General features: G+C 36.2%; 1 long non-coding RNA gene across 1 annotated transcript in view; it reads right to left on the bottom strand.

Annotated features, from left to right (window-relative positions):
• The window catches only part of LOC118883028, a 118,062-nt gene extending 97,258 nt beyond the window's left edge, over positions 1–20,804 (bottom strand). The window contains exon 1 of the long non-coding RNA XR_005016913.1: positions 20,659–20,804. This is a non-coding gene — a long non-coding RNA (uncharacterized LOC118883028). The remainder of the gene's footprint in view (positions 1–20,658) is intronic.
• Positions 20,805–26,691: the final 5,887 nt, after the last annotated feature.

Raw genomic sequence — 26,691 nt, 5'->3', positions numbered from 1 at the left:
TTTGATATTGCAAATCCAACTTAGTTTATAATTCTTTTTATTTGGAATTTCCATCATATATAAATCTGTGCCTTTTGGCAGATGCTGAAATGTATTTCTTGCTTTTGAATTTGTGTTTAGCTATAAAAAATCCCTTGTGGTCTGATCTTTCCTAATTCTTAACAACTTATTCCCACTATTATATTCCCTAGCCACCACAGCAAGAAGAATTTGTTTTTACCCATTTTAAAAATTTCAGGGTAAGAAGAAACAGAATTGGATTTTAATAGCTCAACATAAGCAGAAGGCGAAGGCAAAATCTTCTAATCTTCTAATATGAAGGCTAATTATGTGGAAGGTGATGGCCAGATGTCCTCTCTTCCCTTTAGGCACAGAACAAGAGTAATTAGGTTTAAGTTTAACATGGGGGATTCAGCAAATCACACTCAGAAAATCATCAAGCAGCCAGGCTATTCTTAGAGATGACTGCATTGAAACTTCACAAAAAGAGAACAACCAACCCTTTGCTGCAAACCCTTATTTAAAGTAGATCCTACATTCAATGTAAGACAAAATGAAAAAGAATTGATGTTTAGGAAAATGTGTGTGGGTTGTTGAGTAAAAGTGTTACTAGGAATTTCTAAGTATTATTCATGAAACATTACATTGGTTCAAATTTTAATGAATCATGTATTTATTGAATTATTATTTATTCAGTTTTATACTAGGGAAAGGAGTAGAAATACTTTAGATTTTTTTGACACTGTAATGTTCAATTTCAGGGCTTATTTGAAAATCAAATCATGGAGCCTAAATTATCTTCTTCATATATGAAACCAAAGAAACTGTTGTCTAGAAACAATATGAGAAAATATTGACAGATGTGACTATATATTTATTTTAAACTGTGATGATGATATTAAATATATAACACCTAAAGGGCTAAAATCAATGATGAACAATGAGTTAGTACTGATACAAAATCAATACAGAATACCCAATAGAAAAATTGGCAAAAAAAAAAAAAGAAAAAACAGGTAAATCACTTGACAAATTGGTAAATTTCTAGGTAATATAAAAATGTACTTGTGAGAAAATATTTGCAAATGAAGAGACCAACAAGGGATTAATCTCCAAAATATACAAACAGCTCATGCAGCTCAATATCAAAAAAACAAACAACCCAATCAAAACCTCGGCAGAAGACCTAAATAGACATTTCTCCAAAGAAGACATATAGATGGCCAAAAAGCATATGAAAAGATGCTCAGCATCATTAATATTAGAGAAATGTAAATCAAAACAACAGTGAGGTATTATCTCACACCAGTCAGAATGGCCGTCATCAAGAATCCACAAACAATAAATGCTGGAGAAGGTGTGGAGAAAACAGAACCCTCTTGCTCTGTTGGTGGGAATGGAAATTGGTACAACCATTATGGAGAACAGTATGGAGGTTCCTTAATAAACTAAATAGAGAACTACCATATGATCTAGCAATCCCACTCCTGGGCGTGTATCTGGAGAAAATCATAATTTGAAAAGATATATGCACTCCAATGTTCACTGCAGCACTATTTACAATAGCCAAGACATGGAAGCAGCCTAAATGTCCATTGATAGAGGAGTGGATAAAGAAGAGGTGGTATATATACACAATGGAATATTCCTCAGCCATAAAAAAGAATGGAATAATGCCATTTGCAGCAACATGGATGGACCTAGAGATTGTCATACTGAGTGAAGTAAGTCAGACAGCGAAAGACAAATATCATATGATACAACTTATATGAGGAATCTAAAAAAATGAAAAAATGAACTTACTTACAAAACAGAAATAGAGTCACATATGGAGAAAACAAACTTATGGTTACTAGGGGAGAATGGGGGGAGTAAATTGGGAAACTGAGATTGACATATACACACTACTATATATAAAATATATAACTAATAAGGACCTACTGAATAGCACAGGGAACTCTACTCAATACTCTGTAATGACTTACATAGGAAAAGAATCTAAAAAAGAGTGGATAGGGAGAGAAGAGTAAGACGTGGAGATCACCTTCCTCCCCACAAATACATCAAAAATACATCTACATGTGGAACAATTCCTACAGAACACCTACTGAACGCTGTCAGAAGACCTGTCTTCCCAAAAGGCAAGAAGCTGCCCAAGTACCTGGGTAGGGCAAAAGAAAAAAGAAAAAACAGAGACAAAAGAATAGAGACAGGACCTGCACCACTGGGAGGGAGCTGTGAAGGAGGAAAGCTTTCCACACACTAGGAAGCCCCTTCGCCGGCGGAGACTGTGGGTGGCGGAGGGGGGAAGCTTCGGAGCCACAGAGGAGAGCACAGCCACAGGGGTGCGGAGGGCAAAGTGCAGAGATTCCTGCACAGAGGATTGGTGTCAACCAGCACTCACCAGCCTGAGAGACCTGTCTGCTCACCCACCTGGATGGGTGCGGGCTGGGAGTTGAGGCTCCGGCTTCTTCGGAGGTAAGACCCCAGGGAGAGGACTGGGGTTGGCTGCATGAACACAGCCTGAAGGGGGCTAGTGCACCACGGCTAGCTGGGAGGCAGTCCAGGAAAAAGTCTGGAACTGTCTAAGAGGCAAGAGACTATTGTTTTGGGGTGCGCAAGGAGAGGGGATTCAGAGCACCGACTAAACGGCTCCAGAGATGGGCACAAGCCACGGCTATCAGCGCAGACACCAGAGACGGGCATGAGACGTTAAGGCTGCTGCTGCAGCCACCAGGAAGCCTGTGTGCAAGCACAGGTCACTAGCCACACCTCCCCTTCTGGGAGCCTGTGCAGCCTGCCACTGGCAGGGTCCCGTGATCCAGGGACAACTTCCCTGGGAGAACACACGGTGCACCTCAGGCTGTTGCAATGTCATGCTGGCCTCTGCTGCTGCAGGCTTGCCCCGCATTCCATACCCCTCCCTCCCCCTGGCCTGAGTGAGCCAGAGCCCCATAATCAGCTACTACTTTAACTCTGTCCTATCAGGGTGAAGAACAGATGCCCTCAGGAGACCTACACGCAGAGGCAGGGCCAAATCCAAAGCTAAACCCCAGGAGCTGTGCAAACAAAGAAGAGAAAGGGAAATTTCTCCCAGCAGCCTCAGGAGCAGTGGATTAAATCTCCACAATCAACTTGATGTACCCTGCATCTTTGGAATACCTGAATAAACAATGAATCATCCCAAAATTGAGGTGGTGGACTTTGGGAGCAACGATATATATATATATTTTTCCTTTTACTCTTTTGGGGAGTGTGTATGTGTATGCATTTTTGTGTGATTTTGTCTGTATAGCTTTGCTTTTAACATTTGTCCTAGGGCTCTGTCTGTCCATTTTTCTTTTTTTTTTAGTATAGTTTTTAGCGCTTGTTATCACTGGTGGATTTGTTTTTTGGTTTGATTGTTCTCTTCTTTCTTTCTTTCTATTTTTTTCTGTTTTTATTATTTTTTAATTGTTTTTATTTTTAATAATTATTTTTTATTTTTTATTTTAATAACTTTATATTATTTTATTTTTTCTTTCTTTCTTTTTTTCTTTTTTTCTCCCCTTTCTTCTGAGCCATGTGGCTGACAGGGTCTTGGTGCTCAGGCCAGGTGTCAGGCCTGTGCCTCTGAGGTGGGAGAGCCGAGTTCAGACCACCTGGCTCCACGTAATATCAAATGGCGAAAGCTCTCCCAGAGATCTCCATCTCAACACTAGGACCCAGCTTCACTCAACGACGAGCAAGCTACAGTGCTGGACACCCTATGCCAAACAACTAGCAAGACAGGAACACAGCCCCATCCATTAGCACAGAGGCTGCCTAAAATCATAATAAGGTCACAGACACACCAAAACACACAACAGGACGTGGTTCTGCCTAACAGAAAGACAATATCCAGCCTCATCCACCACAACACATGTACTAGTCCCCTCCACCAGGAAGCCTACACAACCCACTGAACCAACCTAAGCCACTGGGGGCAGACACCAAAAACAACGGGAACTACAAACCTGCAGCCTGCGAAAAGTAGACCCCAAACACAGTAAGTTAAGCAAAATGAGAAGACGGAAACATACAGCAGATGAAGGAGCAAGGTAAAAACCCACCAGACCAAACAAATGATGAGGAAATAGGCATTCTACCTGAAAAAGAATTCAGAGTAATGATAGTAAAGGTGATCTAAAATCTTGGAAACAGAATGGAGAAAATACAAGAAACGTTTAACAAGGACCCAGAAGAACTAAAGAGCAAATAAAGAATGATGAACAACACAATAAATGAAATCAAAAATTCTCTGGAAGGAATCAATAGCAGAATAACTGAGGCAGAAGAACGGATAAGTGACCTGGAAAATAAAATAGTGGAAATAACTACCACAGAGAAGAATAAAGAAAAAAGAATGAAAAAAAGAATGAAAAGAATTGAGGACAGTTTCAGAGACCACTGGGACAACATTAAACGCACCAACATTCGAATTATAGGGGTCCCAGAAGAAGAATAGAAAAAGAAAGGGACTGAGAAAATATTTGAAGAGATTATAGCTGAAAACTTCCCTAATATGGGAAAGGATATAGTTAATCAAGTCCAGGAAGCACAGAGAGTCCCATACAGGATAAATCCAAGGAGAAACATGCCAAGAACATATTAATCAAATGATCAAAAATTAAATACAAAGAAAAAATATTAAAAGCAGCAAGGGAAAAAAAACCCAAATAACATACAAGGGAATCCCCATAAGGTTAACAGCTGAACTTTCAGCAGAAACTGCAAGCCAGAAGGGAGAGGCAGGACATATTTAAAGGGATGAAAGGGAAAAACCTACAACCAACATTACTCTACCCAGCAAGGATCTCATTCAGATTCAACGGAGAAATTAAAACCTTTACAGACAAGCAAAAGCTAAGAGAATTCAGCACCACCAAACCAGCTTTACAACAAATGCTAAAGGAACTTCTCTAGGCGGGAAACACAAGAGAAGGAAAAGACCTACAATAACAAGCCCAAAACAATTAAGAAAATGGTACTAGGAACATACATATCGATAACTACCTTAAATGTAAATGGATTAAATGCTTCAACCAAAAGATATAGGCCGGATGAATGGATACAAAAACAAGACCCATATATATGCTGTCTACAAGAGACCCACTTCAGACCTAGGGACACATACACACTGAAAGTGAGGGGATGGAAAAAGATATTCCATGCAAATGGAAATCAGAAGAAAGCTGGAGTAGGAATTCTCATATCAGACAAAATAGACTTTAAAATAAAGACTATTACAAGAGACAAAGGACACTACATAATGACCAAGGAATCAGTCCAAGAAGAAGATATAACAATTGTAAATATCTATGCACCCAACATAGGAGCACCACAATACATAAGGCAAATGTTAACAGCCATAAAAGGGGAAATCGACAGTAACACAATCATAGTCGGGGACTTTAACATGCCGCTTTCACCAATGGACACATCATCCAAAATGAAAATAAATAAGGAAGCACAAGCTTTAAATGATACATTAAACAAGATGGACTCAATTGATATTTATAGGACATTCCATCCAAAAACAACAGAATAAAATTTCTTCTCAAGTGCTCATGGAACATTCTCCAGAATAGATCATATCTTTGGTCACAAATGAAGCCTTGGTAAATTTAAGAAAATTGAAATCATATCAAGTATCTTTTCTGACCACAACGCTATGAGACTAGATATCAATTACAGGAAAAAATCTGTAAAAAATACAAACACATGGAGGCTAAACAATACATTACTTAATAACCAAGAGATCACTGAAGAAGAAAAAGAGGAAAACAAAAAGTACTTAGAAACAAATGACAATGAAAACAAGATGACCCAAAACCTATGGGATGCAGCAAAAGCAGTTCTAAGAGGGAAGTTTATAGCAATACAATCCTACCTCAAGAAACAAGAAAGATCTCAAATAAACAGTCTAACCTTACACTTAAAGCAATTAGAGAAAGAAGAACAAAGAAACCCCAAAGTTTGCAGAAAGAAAGAAATCAAAACGATCAGATCAGAAATAAATGCAAAAGAAATGAAGGAAACAATAGCAAAGATCAATATAACTAAAAGCTGGTTCTTTGAGAAGATAAACAGAATTGATAAACCATTAACCAGGCTCATCAAGAAAAAAAGGGAGAAAACTCAAATCAATAGAAATAGAAATGAAAAAGGAGAAGTAACAACTGACACTAAAGAAATACAAAGGATCATGAGAGATTATTACAAGTAACTATATGCCAATAAAATGGACAATCTGGAAGAAATTCTTAGAAAAGCACAACCTTCCGAGACTGAACCAGGAAGAAATAGAATATATAAACAGACCAATCACAAGCACTGAAATTGAGACTGTGATTAAAAATCTTCCAACAAACAAAAGCCCAGGACCAGATGGCTTCACAGGTGAATTCTATCAAACATTTAGAGAGCTAACACCTATCCTTCTCAAACTCTTCCAAAATAGAGCAGAGGGAGGAACACTCCCAAACTCATTCTACGAGGCCACCATCACCCTGACACCAAAACCAGAGAAAGATGTCACAAAGAAAGAAAACTACAAGCCAATATCACTGATGAACACAGATGTAAAAATCCTCAACAAAATACTAGCCAACAGAATCCAACAGCACATTAAAAGGATCATACACCATGATGAAGTGGGGTTTATCCCAGGGATGCAAGGATTCTTCAATATATGCAAATCATTCAATGTGATACACCATAATAACAAATTGAAGGAAAAAACCATATGATCACCTCAATAGATGCAGAAAAAACTTTTGACAAAATTCAACACCCATTTATGATAAAATTCCTCCAGAAAGTAGGCATAGAGGGAACTTATCTCAACATAATAAAGACCATATATGACAAACCAACAGCCAACAATGTTCTCAATGGTGAAAAACTGAAACCATTTCCTCTAAGATCAGGAACAACACAAGGTGGCCCACTCTCAACACTATTATTCAACATAGTTTTGGAAGTTTTAGCCACAGCAATCAGAGAAGAAAAAGAAATAAAAGGAATCCAAATTGGAAAAGAAGAAGTAAAGCTGTCACTGTTTGCAGATGACATGATACTATACATAGAGAATCCTAAACCTGCAACCAGAAAACTACTAGAGCTCATCAATGAATTTGGTAAAGTGGCAAGATACAAAGTTAATGCACAGAAATCTCTTGTATTCCTATACACTAATGATGAAAAAGCTGAAAGAGAAATTAAGGAGACACTCCCATTTACCATTGCAACAAAAAGAATAAAATACCTAGGAATAAACCTACCTAAGGAGACAAAGGACCTGTAGGCAGAAAACTATAAGATACTGATGAAAGAAATTAAAAACAGATGGAGAGATATACCATGTTCTTGGAATGAAAGAATCAACATTGTGAAAATGACTATACTACCCAAAGCAATCTACAGATTCAGTGTAATTCCTATCAAACTACCAATGGCATTTTTCACAGAAGTAGAACAAAAAATTTCACAATTTGTATGGAAACACAAAAGACCCTGAAGAGCCAAAGCAATATTGAGAAAGAAAAACGGAGCTGTAGGAATCAGGCTCCCGGACTTCAGACTATACTACAAAGCTACAGTAATCAAGACAGTATGGTACTGGCAGAAAAACAGAAATATATATCAATGGAACAGGATAGAAGCCCAGAGATAAACCCACACACATATGGTCACCTTATGTTTGATAAGGTAAGAAAATACAATGGAGAAAAGATAGCCTCTTCAATAAGTGGTGCTGGGAAAACTGGACAGCTACATGTAAAAGAATGAAATTAGAACACCCCCTAACACCATACATAAAATTGAACTCAAAATGGATTAAGGAACTAAGTGGAAGGCCAGACACTATAAAACTCTTAGAGGAAAACATAGGCAGAACACTCTATGACATAAATCACAGCAAGATCCTTTTTGACCCACCTCCTAGAGAAATGGAAATGAAAACAAAAATAAACAAATGGTACCTAATGAAACTTAAAAGCTTTCACAGCAAAGGAAACCGTAAACAAGACAAAAAGACAACCCTCAGAATGGGAGAAAATATTTGCAAATGAAGCAACTGACAAAGGATTAATCTCTAAAATTTATAATCTACTCATGCAGCTCAATATCAAAAAAACAAACAACCCAATCCAAAAGTGGGCAGAAGACCTAAATAGACATTTCTCCAAAGAAGATATACAGATTGCCAACAAACACATGAAAGAATGCTCAATGTCAATAATTATTAGAGAAATGCAAATCAAAACTACAATGAGGTATCACTTCACACCGGTCAGAATGGCCATCATCAAAAAAATCTACAAACCATAAATGCTGGAGAGGGTGTGGAGTAAAAGGAACCCTCTTGCACTGTTGGTTGGAATGTAAATTGATACAGCCAATATGGGGAACAGTATGGAGGTTCCTTAAAAAACTAAAAATAGAACTACCATATGACCCAGCAATCCCACTACTGGGCATATACTCTGAGAAAACCATAATTCAAAAAGAGTTATGTACCACAATGTTCATTGCAGCTCTCTTTACAATAGCCAGGACATGGAAGCAACCTAAGTGTCCATCGACAGATGAATGGATAAAGAAGATGTGGCACATATATACAATGGAACATTACTCAGCCATAAAGAGAAACGAAATTGAGTTATTTGTAGTGAGGTGGATGGACCTAGAGACTGTCATACAGAGTGAAGTAAGTCAGAAAGAGAACAACCTATACTGTATTCTAACACATATATGTGGAATCTAAAGAAAAAAAAAAAGGTTCTGAAGAACCTAGGGGCAGGACAGGAATAAAGATGCAGATGTAGAGAATGGACTTGAGGACATGGGGAAGGGGAAGGGTAAGCCGGGACGAAGTGAGAGAGTGTCATGGACTTATATATACTATCAAATTTAACATAGATAGCTAGGGGGAAGCAGCCGCATAGCACAGGGAGATCAGCTCAGTGCTTTGTGACCACCTAGAGGGGTGGGATAGGGAGGGTGGGAGGGAGACGCAAGAGGGAGGATATATGGGGATATCTGTATATGTATAGCTGATTCACTTTGTTATACCGCAGAAACTAACACAACATTTTAAAGCAATTATACTCCAATAAAGATGCTTAAAAAAGAAAAAAAAAGAAGAACATCCCATGGGGGGGAAAAAAAAAGACTGGATATATGTATATGTATAACTGATTCACTTTGCTGTGCAGCAGAAACTAACACAACATTGTAAATCAACTATCCTCCAATGAAAATTATTTTTTAAAAAGTACTATAATCATTATGAATAAATATTTACTAATGAAAATTACTTTATTGTTCTGTAGTTGTCAATCTGATAAAGTTTAAAAATTATTTAGATAAATCAAATGCAGTATATACATACAATAGAGTATTATTCAGCTTTAAAAAGGAAAGAAATCCTGTTACTTTCTACAACATGTATACATCTTGGACATTATACTAAGTAAAATAAGTCAGTCACAATAAGACAAATATTGAATGATTCCACTTATTTGAAGTATCTAAAGCAGTCAAATTCACAGAAAGAGAAAGAAAAATGGCGGACCAGGGACTGGGAAAAGGGGGATACGGGGAGCTATTAAATGGTACAGATTTCATTTTTGCAAAATAAAAAAGTTCTGGAGATCTGTTGTTTAACAATGTGAATATACTTAATACTACTGAACTGTACACTTAAAACCAGTTAAGATGGTGAATTTTTTGCTATGTTTTTTACCTTAATTAAAAAATTTTTAAAACACACAAAAACTTAAGATTACCTAACAGAGGTGAGAATTTTGGAAAATAGATATTTTCTTTCATTTTAGGTTTGCAACTTGATATAGTATTTTAAAATTTCAATTAGGTAATATCATTTGAAATTTGTATTCCATTTTGAGTAGAAATTCTACTTTTAGAATTTATCACATATCATTTCTTACAAAAGCAAAAAAAAGTATAAACTTTTATTTGTAAAAATAATCTCATTATACATATATTTGTAAAATAAGTTTAGCTGATACAACAGATAACCCCCAAATTTCAATAAAGGTTTATTTCTCAATTCCATAAATCCAATTGGTTATTCCCAATCAGCATTAGAGAAATCTGTTCCAGTCACACAGAGACCCAGCCTGATGAATACTCTACCATATTAAAACACGTGGCTTCAACGGTCATTTTCAGCTGACAGAAAAATAAGAAGGACAGTGTAGATTTGGGGCATAGGATATTTATATGGTCCAAGCCTAGATATGGTGTACCTTCCTGCTACATCAAAGCATGTCCATGGTGCAGCAGCATTAGCTGCCCCCCAGGGTTTTCATAAATTCAGTTGTGAAAGCTTCATTCCAGGCCTACTGAATCAGACTCTGCATTTTAATATGATCTCTATATTAATATTGCATACCAACAATTCATATTAACTTTTGAGAAGCAATGGTTTAGACAAGGGATAGGCAAAGTTGCTGGCCACATAGGGCCTGCTACACTGCAAAAGATTAATATCTTTAGGGATTAGTATAAGGGAAAGGATATGGAGAACTTCACAGATTATTTTCTCTATTTCTGTTTCAATGGTCATCTTATTTTTCATATTCAAGTCTTTGTTTTCAAAGCACAAGAAATTAATATCTTGCCATCTTAGTATTCATCTTGATCCCTGATAACAGAATAATCTGTAGTATATCTGGATATATAAGATTTTAGCTCATGGAGATACTCTCACTTAATCTCTCTGTGCTCACCTTTAGATAATTCTATCCAGAAAAAAACAATATTCCCACTTAATAATATTAGATAAATTCTATGTGGAATTAAGCTAAGCCATAATGAAAAGTATTCTAGAAAAAAAGAGAAAAAAAATATTCCAACTAGACAGTAAATTTGCTTATGTGACCACTTTAAAAGATTATGAACATGTTGACAAATTAATGTCATCATCTTTAAATTGGACATACACACACACACACAGACACACACATATATTCACACACATCTTGTTTTCCTATAGTTCATAGAAGTTTTGAATAATCATACTTCTCCAAAGATGAATTTAATGAAGATGGCTGACAAAATGTTATAATGACACTTTGAACCAGCAAGTTCTTTTTGGTAATGCTATCATATCTGAAGCATATCACATTTAAATATTAATTTTCACAACCAAATTATAAATGAACGTCTTTCCTAAGTCCATAGGGAACAAACAGAAAACAGTATTAGAGCTCCCCCTGCTCTCATGTGGCAGCTGCAGCTAACATTCATGGGCCAATACCATTTTACAGAAACAGTTGAACTCCGAGTTTAATACCTGGAATAATTAGAAGACTTCTACATTTTAAGTTTTAAATATCCTTCTTTTTTTTTTTTTTCCTGAAAAAAAAATTTATATATACACACACACATATATATATATGATTCCAACTTAGCATTCTTACAGACCAAAGATTCCTTTCGGAAGTATTTCCCCCAGATACTTAGCTGTCAAATTTTAAACTTCAAGAACTAAGAAAAATTGGAATATAATCTCAACTGTGGATGCTGCTCCTCAGACTGAGAAAGGGATGGGAGGATGCTCAAAGATAAAGAGCTACTCTTACAAGTGCAGCAAAGAAAGTAGAAAACAGAATTTAAAACAGCAATATCCTTTGGAAAGACAATAGAAAGCTCAAGTTCAGGCTCCATGGAATGGTCATGGTCTCTAACTTTTTTAAGGTCCTGGCCACTATGACAGAAGACACATCTCATTTCTCACACAGTTTCAGAAATTCCTGCTCTGAACCACACTTAGATAGCAAGTCACAAGACAGGCTCCCTAGCAGCAAAGCCCTGGACTATGTCAGCCTTACCAGTCCTGCATACTGCTCATCACCACATGTCATTCACTAAAGAATAATAACCCAGGCTATTTTTCCTCAGTGAGTTAAAAATCTCAAAGAACAAAGGCAGAGGAAAAGCTCTAAAAATTCACAGAAATGTATCATAAATGCAGATGGCCAGAAAATAATGGCAACAAACAGAGGAGTGTATTTGAGGATAGGATTTACCTCTTTTGGCCAAACCATGTATGGAGAGGGCAATGTGCTTAGGGCCCAGGCATTTCAGCCCACACTCCTTCAGCAAGCCAAGAGCATTCTGATACTGTTAAGTCATAGGCAACACTTCAAGGTAAATATCCTTCTTTTTTAATCTGTAATATATAGTTGGTTAATTTTTTTAAAACATTAAATAGAGAGTCCTTTTTTCTTGAAGGTTTTACCAAAAAAAAAAAAAAAATGTTGCACAGCTATTTCTCTAAAGTGTTTGAATTTTTTTAAGGAGCCTTTTTTTTTTTTTTTTTTTTGGAAAAGAATGCTTGAGAATATTTTACATCAGGTAAAATCCTAGAATTTTAGCTCTGAAAGAGACCTGGGAGTTCAACTCTTTTAAAATTTTATTCCCCAGTGAAAAATCAGAGAAGAAAGCACTTGCTAAAGTTCATACAGCCAGTTTGTAGCAGAATCTGGATTAGGACCCAGGTTGATGTCCAGTGCATAGGATGTGTTCCACTGTTCCACACTTCCTTGCCATTATTTATTAGAGTACTTAGTTGAATTTGTTGGGCTAAAGTTTTTTTGTTTTCCAACATTTCAAGAAAGAACTCTTGCAACAAACACAACTCATTTATTAATTAACACACCCATATACAGTGGGTATTTTTACTTAAACAAAGACTAGGATGATTCTAAGTTTGACTATAATGGTCATGAGACATTAGTTTATATAATAAAAATTACTGAATTGATTTTTGGTCTCACTGAATATTTTATGTAACTGCCTGACTATTTTTGTAAGTGGTTATCCCCCTGCCTGTCCATGTGGAAGAAAAACCAATGATCAATAAATTTAGAAAATTCAAACTATAAGGACTACTCTATTTCAGTTTCCCACTTCACCCACAATTTTCTAAGGAATTCAGCTTCAAGTCAGAATTGCCATTTATTTCTACAATAATTTTAGTTGCACATGTTGACTTCTGAAAAATATCTTATAGAAAAATAAATAAAAGTGATTCGCCATAGGGCATAAGGACCAACACAATTCTTTCCTGCTACATTTTAAATGCTTCACCAATTCTAGACAGTAATAAGGTAGTAAAACCTTACTACAGGAAGAGAGTAAAGGGTATCATATCAAAGACTTTTCAGGTTTTTTTTTTTTCTTTTTGTATAGAGGTAGTTGTTTGGAATCATTAGGAAAGACTCATTTTAGGATAAAGAGTATATATGTGGAGACAACAGAAGCAAGAAAAACTACGATCCTGCAGCCTGTGGACCAAAAACCACAGTTACAGAAAGATAGAGAAGATGAAAAGGCAGAGGGCTATGCACCAGATGAAGGAACAAGAAAAAACCCCAGAAAAACAACTAAATGAAGTGGAGATAGGCAACCTTCCAGAAAAAGAATTCAGAATAATGATAGTGAAGATGATCCAGGACCTCGGAATAAGAATGGAGGCAAAGATTGAGAAGATGCAAGAAATGATTAACAAAGACCTAGAAGAATTAAAGAACAAACAAACAGAGATCACCAATACAATAACTGAAATGAAAACTACACTAGAAGGAATCAATAGCAGAATAACTGAGGCAGAAGAACGGATAAGTGACCTGGAAGACAGAATGGTGGAATTCACTGCTGCAGAACAGACTAAAGAAAAAAGAATGAAAAGAAATGAAGACAGCCTAAGAGACCTCTGGGACAACATTAAACGCAACAACATTCGCATTATAGGGGTCCCAGAAGGAGAAGAGAGAGAGAAAGGACCAGAGAAAATATTTGAAGAGATTATAGTCGAAAACTTCCCTAACATGGGAAAGGAAATAGCCACCCAAGTCCAGGAAGCGCAGAGAGTCCCATACAGAATAAACCCAAGGAGAAACACGCCGAGACACATAGTAATCAAAGTGGCAAAAATTAAAGACAAAGAAAAATTATTGAAAGCAGCAAGGGAAAAACGACAAATAACATACAAGGGAACTCCCATAAGGTTAACAGCTGATTTCTCAGCAGAAACTCTGCAAGCCAGAAGGGAGTGGCATGATATACTTAAAGTGATGAAAGGGAAGAACCTACAACCAAGATTACTCTACCCGGCAAGGATCTCATTTAGATTTGATGGAGAAATCAAAAGCTTTGCAGACAAGCAAAAGCTAAGAGAATTCAGCACCACCAAACCAGCTCTACAACAAATGCTAAAGGAACTTCTCTAAGTGGGAAACACAAGAGAAGAAAAGGACCTACAAAGACAAACCCAAAACAATTAAGAAAATGGTCATACGAACATACATATCGGTAATTACCTTAAACGTGAATGGTTTAAATGCCCCAACCAAAAGACATAGACTGGCTGAATGGATACAAAAACAAGACCCATATATATGCTGTCTACAAGAGACCCACTTTAGACCTAGGGACACATACAGACTGAAAGTGAGGGGATGGAAAAAGATATTCCATGCAAATGGAAATCAAAAGAAAGCTGGAGTAGCTATACTCATATCAGATAAAATAGACTTTAAAATAAAGAATGTTACAAGAGACAAGGAAGGACACTACATAATGATCCAGGGATCAATCCAAGAAGAAGATATAACAATTATAAATATATATGCACCCAACATAGGAGCACCTCAATACATAAGGCAACTGCTAACAGCTATAAAAGAGGAAATCGACAGTAACACAATAATAGTGGGGGACTTTAACACCTCACTTACACCAATGGACAGATCATCCAAAATGAAAATAAATAAGGAAACAGAAGCTTTAAATGACACAATAGACCAGATAGATTTAATTGATATATATAGGACATTCCATCCAAAAACAGCAGATTACACGTTCTTCTCAAGTGCGCACGGAACATTCTCCAGGATAGATCACATCTTGGGTCACAAATCAAGCCTCAGTAAATTTAAGAAAATTGAAATCATATCAAGCATCTTTTCTGACCACAACGCTATGAGATTAGAAATGAATTACAGGGAAAAAAACGTAAAAAGGACAAACACATGGAGGCTAAACAATACGTTACTAAATAACCAAGAGATCACTGAAGAAATCAAAGAGGAAATCAAAAAATACCTAGAGACAAATGACAATGAAAACACGACGACCCAAAACCTATGGGATGCAGCAAAAGCGGTTCTAAGAGGGAAGTTTATAGCTATACAAGCCTACCTAAAGAAACAAGAAAAATCTCAAGTAAACAATCTAACCTTACACCTAAAGAAACTAGAGAAAGAAGAACAAACAAAACCCAAAGTTAGCAGAAGGAAAGAAATCATAAAGATCAGAGCAGAAATAAATGAAATAGAAACAAAGAAAACAATAGCAAAGATCAATAAAACTAAAAGTTGGTTCTTTGAGAAGATAAACAAAATTGATAAGCCATTAGCCAGACTCATCAAGAAAAAGAGGGAGAGGACTCAAATCAATAAAATTAAAAATGAAAAAGGAGAAGTTACAACAGACACCGCAGAAATACAAAGCATCCTAAGAGACTACTACAAGCAACTTTATGCCAATAAAATGGACAACCTGGAAGAAATGGACAAATTCTTAGAAAGGTATAACCTTCCCAGACTGAATCAGGAAGAAACAGAAAATATGAACAGACCAATCACAAGTAATGAAATTGAAACTGTGATTAAAAATCTTCCAACAAACAAAAGTCCAGGACCAGATGGCTTCACAGGTGAATTCTATCAAACATTTAGAGAAGAGCTAACACCCATCCTTCTCAAACTCTTCCAAAAAATTGCAGAGGAAGGAACACTCCTAAACTCATTCTATGAGGCCACCATCACCCTGATACCAAAACCAGACAAAGACACTACAAAAAAAGAAAATTACAGACCAATATCACTGATGAATATAGATGCAAAAATCCTCAACAAAATACTAGCAAACAGAATCCAGCAACACATTAAAAGGATCATACACCACGATCAAGTGGGATTTATCCCAGGGATGCAAGGATTCTTCAATATACGCAAATCAATCAATGTGATACACCATATTAACAAATTGAAGAATAAAAACCATATGATCATCTCAATAGATGCAGAAAAAGCTTTTGACAAAATTCAACACCCATTTCTGATAAAAACTCTCCAGAAAGTGGGCATAGAGGGAACCTACCTCAACATAATAAAGGCCATATATGACAAACCCACAGCAAACATCATTCTCAATGGTGAAAAACTGAAAGCATTTCCTCTAAGATCAGGAACGAGACAAGGATGTCCACTCTCACCACTATTATTCAACATCGTTCTGGAAGTCCTAGCCACGGCAATCAGAGAAGAAAAAGAAATAAAAGGAATACAAATTGGAAAAGAAGAAGTAAAACTGTCACTGTTTGCGGATGACATGATACTATACATAGAGAATCCTAAAACTGCCACCAGAAAACTGCTAGAGCTGATTAATGAATATGGTAAAGTTGCAGGATACAAAATTAATGCACAGAAATCTCTTGCATTCCTATACACTAATGATGAAAAATCTGAAAGAGAAATTATGGAAACACTCCCATTTACCATTGCAACAAAAAGAATAAAATACCTAGGAATAAACCTACCTAGGGAGACGAAAGACCTGTATGCAGAAAACTATAAGACACTGATGAAAGAAATTAAAGATGATACCAACAGATGGAGAGATATACCATGTTCTTGGATTGGAAGAATCAACATTGTGAAAATGAGTATACTACCCAAAGCAATCTACAGATTCAATGCAATCCCTATCAAATTACCAATGGCATTTTTTACGGAGCTAGAACAAATCATCTTAAAATTTGTATGGAGACACAAAAGACCCCGAATAGCCAAAGCAGTCTTGAGGGAAAAAAATGGAGCTGGAGGAATCAGACTCCCAGACTTCAGACTATACTACAAAGCTACAGTAATCAAGACAGTATGGTACTGGCACAAAAACAGAAACATAGATCAATGGAACAAGATAGAAAGCCCAGAGATTAACCCACGCACCTATGGTCAACTAATCTATGACAAAGGAGGCAAAGATATACAATGGAGAAAAGACAGTCTCTTCAATAAGTGGTGCTGGGAAAACTGGACAGCTACATGTAAAAGAATGAAATTAGAATACTCCCTAACACCATACACAAAAATAAACTCAAAATGGATTAGAGACCTAAATATAAGACTGGACACTATAAAACTCTTAGAGGAAAACATAGGAAGAACACTCTTTGACATAAATCACAGCAAGATCTTTTTTGATCCACCTCCTAGAGTAATGGAAATAAAAACAAAAATAAACAAATGGGACCTAATGAAACTTCAAAGCTTTTGCACAGCAAAGGAAACCATAAACAAGACGAAAAGACAACCCTCAGAATGGGAGAAAATATTTGCAAATGAATCAACGGACAAAGGATTAATCTCCAAAATATATAAACAGCTCATTCAGCTCAATATCAAAGAAACAAACACCCCAATCCAAAAATGGGCAGAAGACCTAAATAGACATTTCTCCAAAGAAGACATACAGATGGCCACGAAGCACATGAAAAGATGCTCAACATCACTAATTATTAGAGAAATGCAAATCAAAACTACAATGAGGTATCACCTCACTCCTGTTAGAATGGGCATCATCAGAAAATCTACAAACAACAAATGCTGGAGAGGGTGTGGAGAAAAGGGAACCCTCTTGCACTGTTGGTGGGAATGTAAATTGATACAGCCACTATGGAGAACAGTATGGAGGTTCCTTAAAAAACTAAAAATAGAATTACCATATGACCCAGCAATCCCACTACTGGGCATATACCCAGAGAAAACCGTAATTCAAAAAGACACATGCACCCGAATGTTCATTGCAGCACTATTTACAATAGCCAGGTCATGGAAGCAACCTAAATGCCCATCAACAGACGAATGGATAAAGAAGTTGTGGTACATATATACAATGGAATATTACTCAGCCATAAAAAGGAACGAAATTGAGTCATTTGTTGAGACATGGATGGATCTAGAGACTGTCATACAGAGTGAAGTAAGTCAGAAAGAGAAAAACAAATATCGTATATTAATGCATGTATGCGGAACCTAGAAAAATGGTACAGATGAGCCAGTTTGCAGGGCAGAAGTTGAGACACAAATGTAGAGAATGGTCATATGGACACCAAGGGGGGAAAACTGCGGTGAGGTGGGGATGGTGGTGTGCTGGATTGGGCAATTGGGATTGACATGTATACACTGATGTGTATGAAACTGATGCCTAATAAGAACCTGCAGTATAAAAAAACAAACAAAACAAACAAAAAAAAAAAAAACAAAAAAAAACAAAAAAAAAGAGTATATATGTGTATGTGAACAGTCAATATGTGGGGTTTTTTGTAAATATCATTTCCTCATCCCAGGTTTTATGACAACATAAAACAGTAGACTTGTAAAAAAAAAAATTTAATCCCATCATGATATCTGGATCTGTGAAAGGCTTTCTTTACAATGGAAGATCTATTTTGAGTGGTAAAGTTTGTATGTTTACAAAGCATTTAACCAGCAGTGTCAGGGAAATGGAATAAAAGATTTCTAGATGAAACCTGCATAGTAAGAGTGTGATTGTATTCAAGATGATGAAGCTGACAGAGTATGAGTAAGTAGTTATTCGCCAACAAAGAAATTATATTATCAGCAAAGAAGAGAAACTGAAGAATCTGAAATAAATTGATCCATAATGTTTGGTCTCCTTGGAAAGCACTAGTTACTTGGGAAGATACAGTAATCATATCTTCAGTTCAATATTAAATAATGGAATGAAAACTTGTGAAAAGAGACAGTAGTTTTTTGTTCAAAAGAATAGGTTCTACTAAAGCAGTTTGGACAAAGAAAATTGAGGAGGTAATTTCTTTTAAAAAAAGAGCAGGAAGCCATTGAAAACATGCAGAAAGTGACCCTAACCAAACCTGTCAGTTATTAGTACAGAGAATATCAAAATAGGGGTCGTGGGATATGTTCTATGGGAAAATATTAAAAATAAAGCCAAGAAAATATATCTGGAACAATTAATTTTTAAAGCTTAAATTCAATTTGAAACATAAACCATGCATATTCCTCTTGGGTAGCTTTCCCAGGGCTAAGACTAGCTTCTCAACGAACTCATGACAAGTAAGCAAAAGTGACTTCAAGCAGCTGAGCATCTAGACTTAAGCTTCAATTTTAAATGAGGGTCTCTTGAGCCAGGACAAGATTTGGTCAATTTCTTTTAACAGTGCCTTTGTTTGAACATACTGATTAGCAGGTGATCTAGTGAAAGAAGACATTTAGAAAAGGCTGTTTTGCTAATGTTCCCAGAGTAATAAAGAGATCAAAGTGCTACAAATCTCATTGGGAATTCTATTCACTTGCAACTGCTATTCTAATTTAATCGTCTTGTCCTTAAGAGGAGAGGGGTCAAGTGAGTTTCTGAAGATTTGGTACTTAGCTAAAGGTGTAAACTTGTGCTAAAATCTATTTTTTCTTTTGAATAATTAAGTCTCCCTTTTTAATACCAGAAGGTTTTTATCTCTGATATGATCATGGGCAATAATTTTTCAGTTAACTAAAAAGCAAGTTAACCTAGAAAGTAACAAATCTCAATTCATAAATACTTTAAACATTTTATTTTAAATTTAAACAAACACACACAAATACAAACATACTATTTGATGTACTGCCAAGGCCATTCTAGGGCTGTTAAGTCCCCAGTTGGAATGCTATATTATTTTACATTAACTAGGGTCACTCATCATTTATAAATTAGTTTTCTGTTTTTTTTTTTTTTAAGTGGAGTGAGAAGTTAAATATTATTGAAAAGCAATCTGAGGACAGAATCATCTAGAACTTTGTTTCTCCTTTGACATCTTCCCTGAGGGCTGGGACAAGCGCTACTGCCTGGACAGCCTGGACCAGGACTGCTTCGACACCATCCACTTCTTTGAGAACAAGACCAGCCCCGGTGGGAACGACTTTGAGATCTACACAGACCCCTGGACTGTTGGCCACAGTGTGGTGTCCCTTCAGGACCCGGTGCAGCGATGCCGTGAGATCTTTTTCCCAGAAACAGCCCATGAGGCGTGACCAGGGCCCACACCTGCCCCTTGGGACTTCCAGAGAGCTCTGCCTGGGCCTAAGAGAGCCCCTGGCCCTGGTGTTGGGGGGCACCAGGGCCCCTCCCCTGGCCCAGGACACCTGCCTCATGTTACCTGCTGAAGGCCCACCTCAGTGGGCCCAGGGTTTGTGTGGACAGCCACCCCCAGCTGGTCACCTCTTGGTGGGCCTGGCTCCCGTCCTCCACCCCGATGGCCCTGGCTGCAGCTGCAGCAGTCCCCACCCTCTAATATTTTACAACAAAGTCAGCCATACCTCCATCAACAGAAATTTTTCTATTTGCCTTTACTGAGTCAGCTCAATGCACTGAATTAAGTTTTCATAAAACAACTCTTTCCAGTGTTATATGTGCTTGATTTGCACAACACAATTAAATTATGTAATTTCAAATAGCATGTATAACTGGCTTAGCGACCATGATAGTTTGAATATTTATCAGTAAACATTTGCTTACCTTTCTCTCCTACTGTGGACAGAGAATGCTTCCATATCCCATTGATGTTGGGCTTGGCTATATGACATGATTTGGTCAATGAGATGTTAGTGGATGTGATTTCAGCATAAGCTTGACATATACTTGCTCTCTTGCCCTTCTGTCATCACAATGAGAATAACGTGGCTTGTGTAGCTTCTGCCAGAAAAATGAGAAATGCATTGAGTAGAGCCACCTCAGCTGACCCACAGATGCATAAACAATATAAGAAATACTACTGCTGTATGCCACTGAGTTTTGAGGTATTTGTTATGCACCAGGAGATGAACAGTAGAGAAATAAACTCAAATGACTATTAAAAAAAAAAAAATCCTCCAATTCAACTTGTTAAAGCATATACACGTGGATTAACAGAATCATAGTAGCTATAAGTGTAAGCATGTCATGGAATCAAAACACAAAAGCTGGGAGAAATCATATTTCCATTTGTCTCAGGCCTTTGTATTCTTTGCTTGTATTGCTCTTCTTTCTAATAAAAAGTAATTTGGCCAAAAGTGTTTACCATCATAGTGTTGGGTCTTTCTACATACCATTTATCACTCAAGAATCTGGAGTACAGCAAAGAACACAACATGACAAAACTCCTGGCTTCAAAAAATATATATTCTAATCCAAACACAAAATGTAGTAAAATGGTGGAAATTAAAACCCAGGAACAATTTCACTCATCAAATTAGCTGAGATAATAGATTTCTATTCTCTACTTACTACTAAAACAAATACTTTTTCCTGCAGTGAAGGAAAAAGAGTAGGGAAGAATGTGCTATCTTACACTACAACTGGACAGCAAGCTGGTAAGACTTTATAGAAAGCCAAAAGAAAAATTTTAATAAAAAGAAATGTACAGGAAATTTTATCTAACTATACTCTTGAGTATCCTAAGGGAAATAATTATGAGTGGGAACACTTATTTAAATAAAATATGCTTATTTGAGTTAACTAGATATATATGGGGAGGAGACTCTCAACACCAAAAGATAATGATTTTGGATAAATAAATATATAGTATTCTTAAAATGGAAAAGTATGAAGTTACTGAATTTATAAATTTTATTAATACAGAAATTTTTTGTATATTGTTAACTTTAGAAATTATACAAACACATTATTATTTCTTTTTCTGTAAAATTTTTACAAAAGTCATGTGTGAAGAAACACAAGAATTCAGATATTGTGGAATATTATTTTAGCCTTGAGATAACAGAGCATGTCAATAAAAAGTCACAGTTTTTTTCAATAGTTCATATAATGTGATATTAAAAAAACCATTGCACATTTTGCTTTTTCTATGAATAAGTACTAAAAAGATAGAAATATATGTTAATTATGACCAAATATTAACATTCATTCAGATGCTTAAGATTCATATTAAAGCAATATATTCAGGTAGCTATGGCCCTTTTTTATGCAATTTAAAAACAAGTTTGAAAGAACAATATTTAGAGGAAAATTGGAAGTCTTCATGTTTTTCTATCTCAAATTTAAATATTAAATATGTAAGAAAACACAAATCTTCAGAATGTTGACCTGAAATAAACAGACTGTTAAGTATTCCTGCAGAAATGACAGATTTATTTGGGATCAACAGAGAATTGCAATTTGGTGTCTGCAAGCATGATGAGCCATGAACAAGTACCCAACACGGCAAGGGAAGGAGAATGCTTTTATAGAGGGGAAAGGAAGTTAGGAGGGATATAGGAAACTAAGAGTCCATGCCTTTTTGTTGGATGAGTCCTTTCCAGGGAAGAAGAGTAGTCTTTCTTTTTCCTGCTGAGCTCTGCTATCTTCACAGGGCATAGGAGCTCCCCCTTCTTGTCTCCCAATTCTATTTAATTGAGGTTTCTGTTTATTAATATTACATTTCCCCTTTTTGATCAAGATCTTTCTCTGAGAGCATCACTGATCAACAGGAATGTCAATGCCAGGTATTTGTCAGGTATTTAGGTCAGGAAGGACCTTCCCTGGATGTAGTGTCTCACATTGGAGGGAAACCTATTAAGGTCCCATTTGAGTAAAAAGGAGGGGTAGGAGGGAGAACCCTCAGATCCTTTTTATCTAAAGTCCATCTGTTATCAAGATCATAGACATTAGAGACCATCTAAAGTGTTATGTCATCATCAAAGTTTTGGTGATAAACTTCCAACAGCCTATTCTGGATATGTTGGGAGAGCTGTCTCATCAAATGTCATCTGCTTCAATTCTGGGAAATCTTTACTTTCAGGTCACCAGATGATGTACAAGTCCAGTCCGTGTTCTGTGCTTTCTTTAGGTGTGTCATGTTAATCTAAGAGTCTATTCCTTGGAGTTTGGCGGCACAAGGGTTGATTAGCAGTACCTGACAGGGGCCTTGCCAGTGAGGTTAAAGAGAGTTCCTCTGGATGTATGTTTTTTAATAGAAAAAATCTCCAGGTTGCAAGGTGTGATGATTAAGATCCTCATCTCTTGAGAGCATACTGCAGAAAGATTGCTCTACCAAAGCAAAGTTATCTTTAATAGAAGCAATTAGGCTTTTGCAATATTGGAGTATCTCTTTATCACCTGTGGGTCAAAAGAAGCAGGAGTCAAACGCATTGGGCATCCTGTGATTATCTCAAATGGTGAGAGTTTATGAGTTACAAAAAGTGTGGATCTGAGATTGAGAAGGACCAATGGCAATAATTTTGGCCGAGGTATTTGGGGGACCTCTACACATTTTGCCAATTGAGTCTTAATAATGTTTTAGTGTGTCTGAGTAAACCAGAGGATTGGGGTTGATAAGCACGTTGAAAGTGTTGTAAAACAGCACAGACTTCTCAGGAAAATGGGTTCCTCAACCACTATACAGTTCGAGAAGAGTTCCCCAGTTAGAGATAATCTTTTCCAAAAGAACTTTAGCTACAAAGGATGCAGTAGTCTGGCTGCAAGGGAAGGCTTCAGTCCAGTGTGGACACATACAGACCATGACTAAAACATATTTATACCCATTAGACGGAGGAAGTTGTATGGAATTTATTTGCCAGAACTTGAAAGGTCCATTAGGGAAGTATCTTGTTAGAGTTCTTTAGCAATTAATCCATTTTTATCTGCAATTTCATCATATTTTTTCAACTTCATTAAGAGTGTTTCAACAATTGAGTACACAGCATTGGTTACTTTTGCCTTACTTTGGGAATATTTTGCTTAGGCAACTTATTTTTTGTTTGTTTAAAAGTACAGGTATCATTGTTCATGAGATGGCAAGTAGTTTCCTCACAGTAATTTATAGTTGTCTGTTTTCTGACAGAAGAACTAAAACCATATCTTTGTGCAGAATATTTCATCAATATTCAGTGGAATTATATACAAAGATACAATGAGCTTTCTGCAGAAAACTCAGCTTTTCTACCAGGTAAAACTATACTAGTTAGACAAGTCTGTTTTCCCACCCATGATACAATTGGGATATAGCTTTTCTCATTTTTAACATTAACATTTGGAAGAGGATGTATTACCATGACTCCAATATTGGTCAAGATTGTCTTATCAGTCTGTGATGGCCAAGATCTTTTCCATAACTGGCCAGGTTCCAACATGTTCTTCCCGGTTTATTTTGTTTTTGTGAGGTAACCTCATCAATATTTGAGGTCTTTTTTCCTCCACTTCTTATTTCCTTCAAACTATGAAAATTCTTCCTGTTTTCTTTCTTCCTCTTTTCCTTATTTACCAGAGCAACTCAGCATAGCCCTTAAAATATACATACTTTTTTGTGCACTAGATTTTCCTCCTGTCTTTAACGTTTTAGCAAATATAAATGCTCTTTACATTGCTATGTGAGTATATCTACATGACACTACCATTTCTGTTGGAATATAATGCATATGATATAATTCAGTTTTTATTTTATCATATCTCATCCTTGATGACCTAGACAAACTTCTTTGCCCTATGAATACTTATTCCTCAAATTGATGGGCATTTGCTAATAATAATTTTATTATTTGCAAGAATCTTTGTGTTGATTGGTAACATAAATATTTATTTTTTCTGCTCTAACTCCTGTTCTAAATTTCTAAAATTCTGATAGAAAAGGAGAGGAAATTGTATTAAAAGAGTACCAGCCCTGTACTCCAAAACAGTGCATGCTTTAATTCTGAAAAATGAGAACATAAATAATGTGTTTATGGAAATTAGAGATATTTTAGAAATATGGTAAGTCACAGTATAATAAGGCATCTAAAATCACATAAATTTGATTCAATAGAGCTCTTTCCAAAAGAATCTTGAAAAATGCATCTAAATTCAGGCAGTTTTCCATATTAATGCAGAGTGACAAAAACTCAGCTTTCACACAAGATAGTTATTCCTTAACCAAACTCAGTTACTTATTACTCTCAATATCTGGATTATTTTGCAATAAATTTTTAAGAAAGTAAAATCACAGAAAATTAGATGGCGTCTTAAATTAAGATGCATTAGATGGCGTCTTAAAATTAGATGGCTCATAAACTATACTATCTCTATTTGGAGACAAGTTTTCTCAACTTTTTTTTCATATAGTTTCAGCTTATAGAGTGCTTTAAAAAATAGGAAGTTTTACCTGAAGATCTAGATTTCTGATGTCAATTGGAAAAATCAGAATAAGAGGCAAAACATTTCCAGGTGTCAATAATCCGTTTGAACTGAGCTTCTGTCCTTTGAACTGAGCTTCTGCCCTTCTGTTTCCGGGTTATCATTGTCCTCACTGCTTCCAGCACTGAGATCCAATATCACTTGTCATTTAGAAATACTCCTGCCCTACCTCTTGATTATTACTTGTCTTTTGAAGTCCTTGACAGTTCTTGGTCTAACAGTATTCGGAACTGTTCATATTTATTTCAAACTCTTAGTTCTTCTCTTTTGCACCTCTGGTAGGAGGTTCAAAGTCTTTCATAAATAAAAAATGCTAAATTATCTTAATTGCAGTTGACAATGTCTTTTGTAATAGATTTACAACAATGTAGAAAAAAATTGCTTTAGGTTTTTCAGAAATTTCAATCCACACATTTGTTGCAATCAAAATCAAGATTTTTTAAAAAATAAGTGGTGTATTATAAATATCCATTGTTGTAGTAAGTATTGAAGTTTCATATTTTTGTATTTGATTATCAAACCCAACATGAATATTTATGTTCATCAATTGTATAGGAAAATAGTATACTGAATCTAATTGGAATACTCAGATGCATCTTTAGCAATGAGGGTGTTATCAGATTTGAACATGTTTATCATATGCATTTATACATGACAGACCTCTAATGTAACCTCGCTGAAAATCCACACCCTTTAGGATATGAATCAGTTTGAATGACAAATGGGTATTTAGGCACATAAGTATGTCAATACACTTTTTACAAATAATTTAATGTGTTTCATTATTAGGAATCATGTTGCTTTTCTATTGCTGTATAACAAATTACCATAAACTTAGCAGTTTAAAACAACACCTATTTATTAGGTCACAGTTTTCTAGATCAGAAGTCCATTCCATGAGTCCATATAGCCCATTACTACATTTTCTGCTCAGGATAGTGCAAGGTTGAAGTTCAGGTCTTAGCTGGGTTGAGCTCTCATCAGGAAGCTTTGGGGGAAAATCCAATTCCAAGATCATTCTTGTTGATAAAAAAATTCCATTTCTTGGGCTGTAAGACTGAGGTTCCTGCTCCCTTGGTGACTGTCTGCGAGCAGCTGTTCTCTGCTTCAAGAGGCATTTTCAGGTCCTTTTTTCATGTGACCCAATAGCCAGTTCACACGTGGATATTTGCTTTCTTCCAGACCAGTCTTTCTATTTTTCAACCAGCTGGAGAAAAGTTTCTATTTTATGAGATTAGGATATACCTGGATAATCTCCCTATTTTAAGGTCAACTGTACCATATAACATAACCTAATCATGGGAGTAAAATCAACATCTCTACAGACCCAGGTGTTATAAAAGGCATGTACATCATGAGGAGGGAAACCTTGGGGGGGGCCTTAGAATTCTGCATAACACGGGAATA

This window comes from Balaenoptera musculus, chromosome 16, assembly GCF_009873245.2.
Source record: "Balaenoptera musculus isolate JJ_BM4_2016_0621 chromosome 16, mBalMus1.pri.v3, whole genome shotgun sequence".
Lineage (NCBI taxonomy): Eukaryota > Metazoa > Chordata > Mammalia > Artiodactyla > Balaenopteridae > Balaenoptera > Balaenoptera musculus.
Note: the sequence above shows the minus strand (reverse complement) of the source record. Positions and strands in the feature narration are given on the sequence as shown.